Raw genomic sequence first — 13,207 nt, forward strand, 5'->3', positions numbered from 1 at the left:
CGTGAGAGAAGCAGGAGGAGACAGAGAGAGAGAGAGAGAGAGAGAGAGAGAGAGAGAGAGAGAGAGAGAGAGAGAGAGAGAGAGAGAGAGAGAGGAAGAGCAGAGAGAGGGGAGGAGGGAGACAGAGCATAGCAGGGTTATAAGGAAAATGAGTAGCTGGGGGAAGGAAGGCTGTGAACTCGTGAAGTTTAGGTGGGGGCGGGGCAGAGCAGAGAAGAGCCAGGATGCTAACACGGACTTTGAAATGTATAGCAGGTACATGTGATACTGATAGAGTCTACAGGCCGCCATGTGCTTTGGTGTGCTAATAGGCATCACAGGTAGCCACGTGTCCCTTCTGCCTTTTGGGATTTGGGGATATGGAGCTCCCTTTGGACCTGAAACCCAGCATCCAGAATCATGAGAGATAAGTTCCCATTGTTTATACGTCATCTAGTCCACAGTATTGTGTTATGACAGCCTAAATAGACAGACAAATTAATAATACTGTGACCCTGGATTCATGTGGTCCTTTTCACTCCCAAGTGCTTTCATGGACAGTATGACAGAGGGGCACACAAGAAAGGCGAACACTGTCAGGTTTGGGTTTAATTCCAGTCACGGTGCACCCTCTCACCCCTGGTTTCATTTAGTCAATGTCAATCACAGTCTGAAAATATTAAATGGAAAATTCCAGAAATAAATAAATCATGAGTTTTAAGTTATCCATCATCCCTTTACTTTAACACAAGCTCTGAAATACGAGAACAGTTGATCTGATAAATACCCTGGCTACTAAGGGGAAATGGGTGGGTGGTGCACACAGTGTGGCTACGTTAGGCCAAGGGATGATTAGAACAGAGAGCAAATACAGTACAGCAAGATATTTTGAGAGCTTCGAGGAGCGATTACACTCATCTAGCATCCTGCTTACAGGATATTTGTCGTGAGTACACTGAGCCAGAAACACGAATACCTTTGTATCTTTCCATGATGTCAGAATTTTCCAACTGACAATAAACCCAAAAGGCTTCGTTGGCCAGCAATCTGCCAGGTAGTCACACTTGCCTTGATGGTCGGACTGAGGCAAACGCACATTCTTTTATTCCTCACTTAATTACTGGTATTAACCCTCAAATCACACATCACACACAGTGGGGGTGCACTTCCAGGAACGGCCATGCTTACGTTGACAGAATAACCGTAGACGGTTTAAGAGCGAAGAGGTCCTAGAGATCCAAACTGAGAGGAAGCTGATGGAGATGCCGGGTACGTCCAAATAGCCCGGAGGTCTGCAGGAGACGCCACTGCCAGAACCTGGCTGCTGCTGGCTCACGGGTCTACTGGAGCTGCAGAGCTGAGCCCAGCTGAGAAGGGATCAACAGCAGGGACTGAGCTGAGCCGAAGCCCCCGCAGAGGAGGGGCGTCCCTCGATCACATGACAGGCTGTAGGGTGGTGGGCAGTTTTCAGGCCAAGTTCCTCCCCAGGTAGAGGAGTCGCAAAAAAAAAAAAAAAGAAAGAAAGAAAGAAATAGGACAATAGGACTCATTTTTGCTGGGTGGCGGCGGCGGCGGCGGCGGCGGCGGCGGCGGCGGCGCACGCCTTTAATACCAGCACTCGGGAGGCAGAACAAGGCGGATCTCTGTGAGTTCGAGGCCAGCCTGGACTACCAAGTGAGTTCCAGGACAGGCTCAAAGCTACACAGAGAAACCCTGTCTCGAAAAACCAAAAAAAAAAAAAGAAAGAAAGAAAGAAAAAGAAGAGTCGCACTCTTTCTTGAACCCAATGTATCCTGTAAGTTCCTGGACTGGTGTTCCCTGTGTGATTTTAATACGCTCCTGGGCTCCTAGGATCCCAGTTCACGTTGATAAATTTGTAGGGTGACACCCTTTCCACACTCAGGGGTAGGTCATCCATCAGCCTGTGCTGCGAGGGTGGTGCTGGACAGATGATGCCATTCACATGTCCACCAAGGTACAGAGTCATCCTTCTTCCTCAAAACGGAGTCTGTCTGGGCAAGGCACAGCCTGAAAAACCACTGTTTTACACAAGATGGAATAACAGGGCGGGGCACAGCCTGCTCTCAACGATATTGTTACAGTTGCCCTGTTTCATTATTAGTTATTGATCTGTGTTGAATTTATTATTACTTGTATGTTTAGTGTTTTGGTATTTTGAGACAGGGTCTTGCTATGTAGCCCAGGCTGACCCAGGACTCACTATGTAGTCCAGGATGTCCTGGAACCCTCTTTCCCCAGCTTTCAGGGTGCTGAAATTACAGCTTCCTGTGCCTAATTTATACATTAAACTTATCATAGGTATGTATAAAAAAACCACAAAACATATACAGGGGTCATTCTCACGGATGATGGGCGGGACTTATTCCTGTCCATCAACTCATCCCAGAGATGGAATACCTTCCCAGTGATTGAGAGGACTGAATGAATGAAGCTTGGGAGCAGCATGGCAGGGCCCCCACCCTCAAAGTGACTGTTGGATGGCTGGAAAAATACTCGCTAAGAAAAGGTCTGTCTTTGGGGGGTGCTGCCTGGGCTTTTGTTAATAAATTTCCAGTGGGGCGTTTCCGCCACTTGCCTTTTTTTAGAGACATGAAGAGTTGAAAACATTTCCTATGTTGAAATGAAAGGCACTATTTAATCCTGTCACCATCTGCCTGCGCTCCAGGCTGAGAGCCTGCAGGCCTGGCTGCCTGTTTCCTAGCGACAGGACAGGCACACCTTCCCCATTACAGACACACCAACCACAGACAATGCTCTTGCTCCTGGGGACCCGAAGTGTGGTCTGGCCGTCCCCGAACACTTTTCTTCAAGCAAGCAGGCCACTCTGTCTGCCTTCCCAGGGTCACCTAGCAGCCGGTCCAGCCTTTAATTAACTTGAGAACTTCCTGTGTAATACTGAGATCCCCAGGTCCTCCCTTCTAGCTCAAAATATTGTTATCTCACTCCTGGGGTGTGGGGGCCCACAGAGACCCCAGCTTGCGGCTTGTTTTCATCTTGACTCCAGGACAGAGAGTCCGAGCTTGTTGTCCCCTGCGAAGCTGCATAATAGGATGTTTGGGCTAAAGACGTGGTTACCAAATATCTTACACCTCAAGGCCTGTTTACAGGGCACTTTGCCATAAGGCGTGGTCACCAGATGTCTTGAGTACTAAGGAGGTGTTTACACTTGGCTGTACTTTGTACCTTGAACGGTCTTATCCTTGAAACGGGAAGGTCTTTGTGCACCTCTTGCTTTGGGTATACAAAGGCTGTGAGTAATAAACTCAGTGTCTGCGGTATTGACCTAGAAGAACCCTCCGGAAACTACCCTGTGTCTCTGTCTGTTTCTTCATCTATGTCTGTATTTTATAGCTATCATTTCCCAATTCCACACTCCCCGCTTCAGAACCGGTCAGCAGGTTGAGCGGGACTTGACGCTGCGGGTCAGAGGTCCACAATCAAGGGGTCTCGGGGTTCATTTGTTAGGTCTCCAACCTGGGACAAACAGCAGAGGAGCCCACTTAACATATCAAAGCAGACCTGGCCACCAGGTTCTCCAAGCATCCCTCAGTTCCTAACTGTTACAGGGTCCTTCTGGTTGGCATCTCCCACCCAGTACCCTCAACTCCCCAGCCCTGGGGCTGGGCTGCCCTTCCCCCAGAGGCTCTTCTCTATATAATCCAGACATTTCGGTTACCTGGTCCTTTCGTCTACTCTCTTTGGGGACACCTGGCTGCTGCACCTGGTTCCTTCTCTTCCCTTTGCCTTCCCATCGCCCCTCTCCTCACATGGCTCAGGGTCATGTCCACTCTGGACTCTCCCAGATGTCCCTGACTCTGGCTGTGCTCTCCCGTACATCTATAATAAACGTTTTCCTTATTTATTTATTTATTTATTTATTTATTTATTTATTTATTTATTTATTTATTTATGGTTTTTCCATTCATCATTCTTCCTAGAGGCTCTGAGGGAGGGTCTGCACTGTGCCTGTGTCCTGACTCCTGGTGGCTCCAGCACTCACTGAGGTTCCCTTGGCTTACAGACAGGTGACTCCAGCTCTCCATCCATCCTTGGGCAGCCTTCCCTTCCTATGACTCTCTCTCCTGTCCCTTCTGGGGACATTTGTTTATTGGATTTAGAGCCCTACCTAATCCAGAGTGTATTCATCCCGACACTTATTTGATTACGTCTGCAGAGATCCTGATTCTAAATAAGATGACATCCTGAGGTTCGCGATGACACAGCCCTTGGGGAGGCTCTAACTAACCCATGGCAGAGACCTGCCATGCCACCTGTGTGTCTTTGTGGGAGAAAGGGTCTGATGAGTGAGTGAAAATGAGGACGTGACCACTCCTGGGTGTGGCTGAGGAGAAGGTTTTTATCATAGCTATGAGGGAGAGCACAGCATAGATGTCTGGAAATCCAGAGTAGAGAGAGAGAGGCCAGCAGCATAGACCAGGCCATGAGAGGCGGGGGAGGATGGGGGGGGGGGGTGAGAGGGGAAGAGAAGAGAGAGGAGCAAGAGAGGGGACCAGGAGGAGGACCAAAGGAGGAGAAGAACCCAGAGAAGACCCAAGAGGGCAAAGAACCAAGAGAGGGTGAAGAAACAGAAAGTACGTGGCAGAGAAGCTGGGGGAGGGAAATAAGGATCAGAGGCTGGAAAGGTTTTGGGTAGGGGTGGGGGCAGGGGAGGGGGAGAGGTGCTGAGAGGAGCCAGGATTCTGTGTCAGGTACTTGCCATGCTGAGAGAGCCTGGTGGCCAGTGCTTTGGCATGTTAAGTTGGCACCACAGTTGGCCGTTCCGTGGGTCCTGAGTTTCTTTGGGACCCGACAATAAGCTGTGATTGGTGGTAGTGGGTGGCCCACCTCTTGACCTACAACTGGAGGGTCCGTATCTTCAAAGCAGAGCTCAGGAGAGCAGGGCAAGGTCTTGCCTGTAATATAGCCCTCGCTCTCATGGTAGTGGTCCAGTGTGGTCATCACCTGGAGAGACGTCCTTCTCGTAACGGGTCTTGTGACGAGCCTGCCAGCTGAGAGTCGGCAGCCCTGTCAAACTACTCTGCAACAGGAGATTCGAACCCCTGAACCCGCATAGCCCTGACAGCTATGTTCCTGCCCCTCTTTCCACAACCTGTGGGGCTCTCCGTGGGCCCTTCTGCCTTTGTGGGCAGCATGGGGATCAGCCGAGTGCCCCCCCAGGTGATTCCAGCCCACCTGGGAACAGAGACTGGAAAAGGCTCCCTGGGCCCTGGCAGGGACCCTCCCTCTTTAGCTCTGGAGTGTTTATGGATTTATTTTTTTAGGGTGCTGGGGATTGAACCCACAGTCTCCTGCTTGCAAAGCAAATGCTCTACAACTGGGCTGTACCCCAGCCCCTCTCCCTCTTTATCTTCTTGTCCGTACACAACACAGCCACCTACAGACCTGAGAGAGCCTCCAGGTCCCCAACTGTTCTTCTCACCAACGGCGGAAACCTGACCATCTAAAACCTATGCCTTTCGGCTCTTACCTTTAGTTGGTTGACTACAGCCTAGGGTGGGGGAGAGCATACACTCTGTATGCTTGAGAGCCCATATTCTGTCCCCAGTATCGGAGGTTAAAATCACAGGCACAACCAAAGTGAAATCCGTAGGATTGTCATACGCATTTTCGAATAGGTAACATCGTCTCATTCAAAAGGAACGAAGGGGTATTTTATGGAAATTCCTCCTCCCAGTAGGTCTCCCAAGCACACACCCCTCCCCTGAAGCCACTGATGTGGCGGCGATGGCTCAGGGTGCAGCCTGTGTGTTCTCCAGAGACGTGTGTGACTCAAGCATGCATACATAACTGGTAGTCACCCTCCCGGGGTTTGAAGCTTACTGTTCTCACCTTGAATTGTATTTTGGGGGACCCTTCTACTTCAGTGTGAAGAGCCTGCTGCCGTGGCTATCTGGGAGCGTTGCCCAAGGCCCCCTTGGACACAGGCCGTTTAGGATGGATGCCAGGGAGGCTCCCCGAGTAACTCTGAGTACACACCTGGCCGACAGCTGTGGAACTGAGCCTACAGGGGACGCTAGAAGTGGCATGGTCGGGCTCGTCTCCGGCTGCCACAGACCTCCCAGGCCCTCTGGCTCTGGACTCAATGGCATCCTGCAAAAGTCATCTTTAAGAAGTAGGTGCTTGGCCGGATGGTGGTGGCGCACGCCTTTAATCCCAGCACTCGGGAGGCAGAGGCAGGCGGATCTCTGTGAGTTCAAGGCCAGCCTGGTCTACAAAGTGAGTTCCAGGAAAGGCACAAAACTACACAGAGAAACCCTGTCTCGAAAAAACAAAAAAAAAAAAACAACAAAAAAAAAGAGAAGTAGATGCTCAGGAGCTAGAGAGATGGCTCAGTGGTTAAGAGCACTGACTGTTCTTCCAGAGGACCAGGGTTCAATTCCCAGCACTACATGGCAACTCACAATTGTCTGTAACTACAGTTCCAGGGGACCTGACTGACACCCTTATGCAGGCAAAACATCAATGCACATAAAAATAAATAAATATTTTTTTAAAAATAAAAAAAAAGAAGCAGGTGCTCTGTAGGTGGGAACGTGACATTCACCTTGGCAGGATGTTACCAATGCAGCTGGACACTGGCACGATTGCTATGCTCCTGTTAAAGGTCTGCAAAGGAAAGCTCTGCCCCCATGCCTGGTCTGCACAGAGGCTGCACAAAGCCGAAGGCCGCAGGCCTAGCTCCTTTCTCCAGTTCCCTCTGCTCTGCTCCGTGAGGCCTTGGCAATCCGCTCGACCTCTGTCAGACAGCGGCCCATTAATCTCTGTTGTTCCCTCTCTCCTGGATCTGAGGACAAAGAGAAAAATATGTTCTGGAGCTTGCTGTGAAAAGCAAGTGAGTCTGGCCTCAAAAGCAATCGCATCCTATTTACTAATAATAACAATGGCCACGAAATGGAGTGACCCCACTTTACCCTCCCTGCGACTGTTCCTTCCAGGCTTTTGCTGGGGTGAGGTGGAGGAGGCGCCAATGGAGGAAGCATCTTCCAGTCTGAGATGCCTCCTGGGTGGCACAGACCCGAAAGTCTAAGGACTATCGCCCTGTACAACCAACCACTGGATGGGATGGGGCAGGCCCGTGAGACTTCTCAGCCTGGAGCCTCAGATGCCAACAGCTAATGTTTTCTTGGTGCTTCTCATGTTACGCACTTCCTCCTGCGTTTCTTGGTTAAAATGTACTTCAGTCAATCTTGCAGCAGGCTTTAGCAGAAAAAGAATCTGGTGATATTTTGGGGAGAGCTCACAGAATCACTTCCCTTAAATGTAAAGCCTGTGGCTCAGAAATCAGGAGGGAAGAGAGGGTGTGACAAGCTGTAGACACATGGAGGGTGAGGGCGCAAGGACCTAACAGCCTTGGACACTAGATGTGACCACCATGGACATGGACACCAGACACCAAGGTGACCTGTTACCATAAACTCCCATCCTACACCTTACCTTTTTAAATTTTTTCCTTCCCTATTTATTTTCTATGAAGGTGTTTTGCCTGCGTGTGTATATGTGTACAACGTGTGTGCAGTGCCTGTGGAAGCAAGAAGATGTCAGATCCCCTAGAACTGGAGTTACAGACTGTTGTGAGCCGCCGTGTGGGTGCTGGGAACCTAGCCTGAGTCCTCTGCAAGAGCAGCCAGTGCTCTTAAGCACAGAGCCAACTCTCCAGCCCCACGTGCCCTTTCTTTTAAATGATTTACTCTAGACTTAACTCCTATATTCCTGGAATCCCTGATAGTGGGGCCCACACTGCTCCAACCACCAGGAGAGGAGAAAGCAGGAGGGCTTTCACAAGTGCTCCCCTGAGGACTTGGAGGGGATCCCCAGTCCTCAGGAAGGCAGGACCAAAAAGGCAGCTATTTATAGCCAGGCGGGGTTGTGGAGGGATCAGGGAATAGACGCTTTGCATGAGTTGGGGCCACTGAGACCTTTGCTCTGGGACCTCTGCAGGTGCATCCTGACATTGCAGCTCCTTATTCACTATGAGATGAGTGTCAGCTCGTGTCCTGACTTCCCAGCCTCCTTCTGAAGGATGTTAATGGCAGATAAGTGGGGCCCAGAACATGCTCCTTTGAAACACACTGTTTAAACTGTCATAACGGCCCATTTTATTTGTTTGCTTGGTTTAGAGGCAAGATCTCACGTAGCCCAGGCTGGCCTCAAACTCCTGATCCTCCTACCTCCACCTCCCAAGTGCTAAGATTACAGGTGGGATCCCAGGGCTTCATGCATCTTATGTGGGCATTTTATCAACTACTTTACATCTCAGCCCCTGTAACATTATTGTTTTTCTGTGTCAACCTCTCGCCTTCAATCCCACCTATCCTAGGGGGCCCAGCTCGAGTGGACCTCCTTGCCTTTGCTAGTCTTCACTAAGTGTACCTGTCTGCCTGCTGGCCTGTATCCTGCCCTGGCCGCCCCTCTGAGGGTGAGAGGCCCTGCTGGAGGAAGAGCCCAGCTGTAAAATATGCCAGTGGGAGATGTCCAGCTGGGGACGTGGAGACCCCGGAAAGGGGGGGCCGCATCCTCATCCTCAGTAGGTGCCCTTGCGCCTGGCTCTGAGACGGCCCCTTACTCACCCATTGTGGTCCTTTGCCTCTGCAGACATGCCTGTGCACGCCATGAGGTTGCTACTGTTTTCCAGTGGTTGTTGGTGACTGGGATTTTTTAGTCCGATTTGATAACCAGAAGCTTTCTGAATCTACTTAGTTACAGCCCAAAGCCAGTATTGACGGCTTCCCTGGCATTGACATTGAGTCTTTGGGAGAGAGAATGGGAGGCAAAAATTGCTTGGCCCACGGACACCGCTGACAGCCCTGTCCTTATGGGCCACAAAGCAGGGTGAGCCTCGGGCCTCACTTTGAAACCCTGGCAGGACGGCCTCTGGACCAAGAGTTTGACATACGGAGGCCGGAGGCCGTGCTCAGCACTCTGGACCCTGTCTTTGGAGGAAGGCCCTCATTACCACCTCACCTATATATATATACCCCCATTCTAGGGTGGGCTGTGGGACAGGAGCGGCTTTCTTCTTCCCCGGTGGGTGGTTTCAGCTGGCTCTCTGCTCCAACTGAACCATATGGGGCCCAGGAGGGACCTGGTGAGTCATGAGGATAGGGCACATGATACCATTTCCCCAATCTACCCCAGCCCTGTGAGCTCCTCCCATGCCAAACAGACAGGCCAATACTGTGAGAGCTAGCGACTCAATCCCACTAGGGGACCCCAGACACTGCATCAGGGCATAAGGCCAGTCTTGACCTCTGACCTCTCTAAGATGTGTTGCCTTAAGATCCTGTGCCCAGAACTGTCAGCGTTTCCAGGCAAAGCCGCTATGGTTTGTGTGTGCTCCCCAAAATTAATGTGTCAGGAACTTAATCTCTGACACATTTCACACTGGTGAGGTTTGGAAGTGGGACTCTGGGCATGTGGTAGATTGTGAATTCGGTCTTCCCCCCATGGATCAGTGGCTTTTGTAAGAAGATGAGAGAAAGCCAAGACTCTGCTTGTTCTCTGAATCTTTAGGAGGTTGCCTCACATCCAAACCGTAGCGTAGTGGACGCATGTCAGGAACCCATCAAATGTCAAAAGCAATTTTCACAAAGTCAGGAAGAAAGTGCGCATAGCTGGACCTGGGACTCGATCCTGGATTTCAGGGTTTCTATGACATCTAAGACTTACTTCATTCCAGCTTTGAGACTTGACCCATCCAGAATAGACAGGCACCTCTGTTCATGGAATGGGGGTCTGTGAGATTTGGTGGGGTCCTCCTCTTGTCTCACATCCGCCTAGGGTTGAGTTAATTTAGGCAATGCATTGTGAATATCTCTTACATTCTACAAGACTGGGAGATTTGCTGGACCTCCCATCTGAGTGAATAACACACTTTGAAGTTACGTGAGGCTTACTTAAGGCTGCTATCCTGCAGTGTACCCAGCCTGTTTGTTTAACTTGCTTCTTTTTTTTTTATGTACATTGGTGTTTTGCCTACATGTATGTCTATGTGAGGGTGTCTTATCTTAGGGTTCGAGACAGGTGTGAGCTGCCATGTGTATGCTGGGAATTGAACCTGGGTCCTCTGGAAGAGCAGTCAGTGCTCTAAACCACTAAACCATCGCTCCAGCCCCTTAACCTGCCTTTAAGAGCACAATGTAACAATCAACCTTACTTGTCTTGGATTTCCCATGTAATCTTTTTTGAGACAGGGTTTCTCTGTAGTTCTGGATCTCTGTAGTTCTCTGCCTGTCCTGGATCTCGTTCTGTAGACCAGGCTGGCCTCGAACTCACAGAGATCCACCTGGCTCTGCCTCCCAAGTGCTGGGATTAAGGCCACCGCCACTGCACGGCTTGTAATCATCTTCTCTAACCTAAGCTAATGCAGAACTGTAATTGTAAGTTATGTGGGCAATATAGACCCACAAAGACACATCCCCATGCCCCTGACCCAAGAGTAATGAATGTATGTTTTTATGTGTAATAAGATAATTATTTGGTAAACACAGGAAAGAAAGGTTAAAAGCACCCAGCACTCAGGAGGCAGAGGCAGGTGGATTTCCGTGAGTTTGAGGCCAGCCTAGTCTACAAAGAGAGTTCCAGGACAGCCAGGGCTGTTACACAGAGATACCCTGTCACAAACAAAAACAAAAACAAAAACAAAACAAACCACCATAAATGCTGAATGCATTAGATATAGCTTGATAGCAGTTGCTTGTTTATTTATTTGTTATCTGAGTCAATTGGGGTCAGTTGGAGTCAGTGACTTCGTCCCTTATAAAAGTCTGTTGCAGATTTCTATAAACCATCCCTCATTCCTTTTGCATAGGATGCCTTCTGTGATGTTCAAAAAAGAGGGAGAGAGCAAAGTCCTTTGTTGGGACAAATGCTTAGAGGCAGACAGTCACAGGGACAGATTCACAAAAGAGCATTCAGGCAGGCACAGATTCGGTCTCAGACAACAGACAGGAAGGACAGAAGGCATGGGGAGAGCCAAGCAGAAAACTGAAATCTGGCTCACTCCTGGTCAAATGGCACCAATGGGGAAGTGCTTTATTGATTTCTGTCCTTAATGTGACACTAACGCATAACCGGTAACTCCCAGTTTGTTATCAACGCATTCAAATCGACACTCTGAGCCGTGTGTGCTGTTCCCAGATTCCAAAGCCTGGAGTTTGAGAGAAAAAAAAGCCCTCATGAGATGATGTGATGAGGTAGGAGGATTTCGGTTTCAAGGCCAGCCTGGGCTACAGAGCAAGACTCTGTCACAAACAAACAAGCAAATGTAACTGTCCCTGGGTATCTTCCAGCCTGAGAAAACAACTTCAAGGGAGGAACTATCTTATCTTGGCAGAGGCTACAGTCTGTGGTCTGCAGAGGTTGCGTTTCTGAGCCTGTGGGGAAGCACACTGTCATGGTGGAAGGGCATGGTGGACCAGAGCTGTTCAGTTCATGACAGTCAGGAAGCAGAGAGGGGGTGGGTGTAAGATGACGCCCAGGGCAACATATACCCAGAGAGACACATCTCCAGTGACTCAGTTCCTCCAATTAGGTACCTCCCAAAATAGAACTGCCAGATTCAAATGCACTTCAGATTCAAAGTATAACACAGCCTCGGAGCTGCAGTGTGAGAGTTTATATGCACATGCTCATCCCTAAGGATGTCCAAAGCCAGCGATGAGTGCAGGTTTGTCTCTAGGGGGGGCATCTGTGGTAGACTTGTGAATGCCCTCCCCCAAAGACAGATGCATACTAGTCCTTAGAGCCTGTGAATGTATTTCTTTACATAGTAAAAAAGGTCTTTATAGGGATGTAAGGGGGAAAGGGGGTCTTTGCAGATATGAAGCAAGAATCTTGACATGAGGACATTGTCCTGGGGTATGGTGTGTACCTTAATGCCACAAGTGTCCTTAGGAGGGTTTTCTAGAGCCTAGAGGAATGGGAGAAGGTGACTCCTACAGCCTGCAGAAGGATCCACCCTGTCTGTTGCTCAGTCTGAGGCTTGCAAGAGGCATCGCGGATTCTGGCCTTCAAGACTGTAGAATACATTTGCTTTTGTTTTGGTTTGGTTTTTGAGACAGAGTCTCTCTATTTTGTACCTCTGGCTGTCCTGGAACTTGCATGGTGGACAGCTATCCACCTGCCTTTGCCCCCGCCAGCCCTCCACCCCCCCCAACCCCCGACCCTGCGCTGAGATTAAAAGTGTGTGTGCCACCATGCCTAGCCCTTGGGGAAACGCTGTACTGTTGAGCAAGATGACAGTGACTTGTCCCAGCAATATGGGACAACTAACCCAGGAGCTTTCCAGGCACACTCTTGGGGATTTGCCTGAGTCAGTCTATCCTGAAACCCCAAGAAGGAGAGAAGTCCTTCTGCCTTCTTCTGCCAAGCCTTGGAGGCTGGAACAGGGTCAAGGCTACCCTCTCCCGGGAATCATGTTTCCTTGGTCACATAAACTTCCCCCGTGCCCAGGGCCTTGTGCCCACCTCTCCTCCTGACCCCAGCCCAAGGCCCACTTTTCTCCTTCCTCTTCCTCCTCCTCTGTTCTGCCCACGGTGGCACTGAACCGCTGGTTGTAGTTGGTTGTTTTTTGTTTGTTTAATCTTTTGGCTCTTTGGGGGAAGCTGAGCAGGAGATCATGTGGTAAACTGAAGGCCAATCTGAGCTACCTAGTGAGACCCTGCCTCAGAACAAAAGCAAATGGCCAAACAGAGAGACACAGTGGCAGCGGCCAATGCCACAGGGCTTTCGAACAAGGCATCTAAGCTTTAAGATGTTTTCTGTATAAGTTTTCTCCCCTCTCCCAGTGATTCAGTAAAGCGCTCTGCTGTGTTTATGGGCATGCGCCTTTTAGCTTTTCTTTTTGCTTTATTTGAACACAAGCCAAGGAAAGCTACCAGAGCCTGTGCTGTGGTTGGCGCAGTAAGCACCTTTGGGGTGGAGAGATGGTTTTTTGTATAGAGGAATGACCTATCTTAGCTCACAGTTCAGGGGGATTTCACTCTTCACAGTGGGGAAGGCAGGGAGGTGCTCCAGCTTTGGGGACAGTGACTGTTTACAGGCAGGGAAACCAGAGAAAGTCAGTTAAAACCAGCAGCAAAGGCCTGACCTTAGTGACCTGCCTCTGCCAGTTAGGTCCCACCCCTTAAAAGCCCCACAATCCCTCCCAAAGAGTGCCACTAGCTAAAAAACAGGCTTCCAGAATGTG

The sequence above is a fragment of the Peromyscus californicus genome, unplaced genomic scaffold (genome assembly GCF_007827085.1).
Source record: "Peromyscus californicus insignis strain IS unplaced genomic scaffold, ASM782708v3 Scaffold_1__1_contigs__length_55948999, whole genome shotgun sequence".
In the NCBI taxonomy this organism is placed as follows: domain Eukaryota; kingdom Metazoa; phylum Chordata; class Mammalia; order Rodentia; family Cricetidae; genus Peromyscus; species Peromyscus californicus.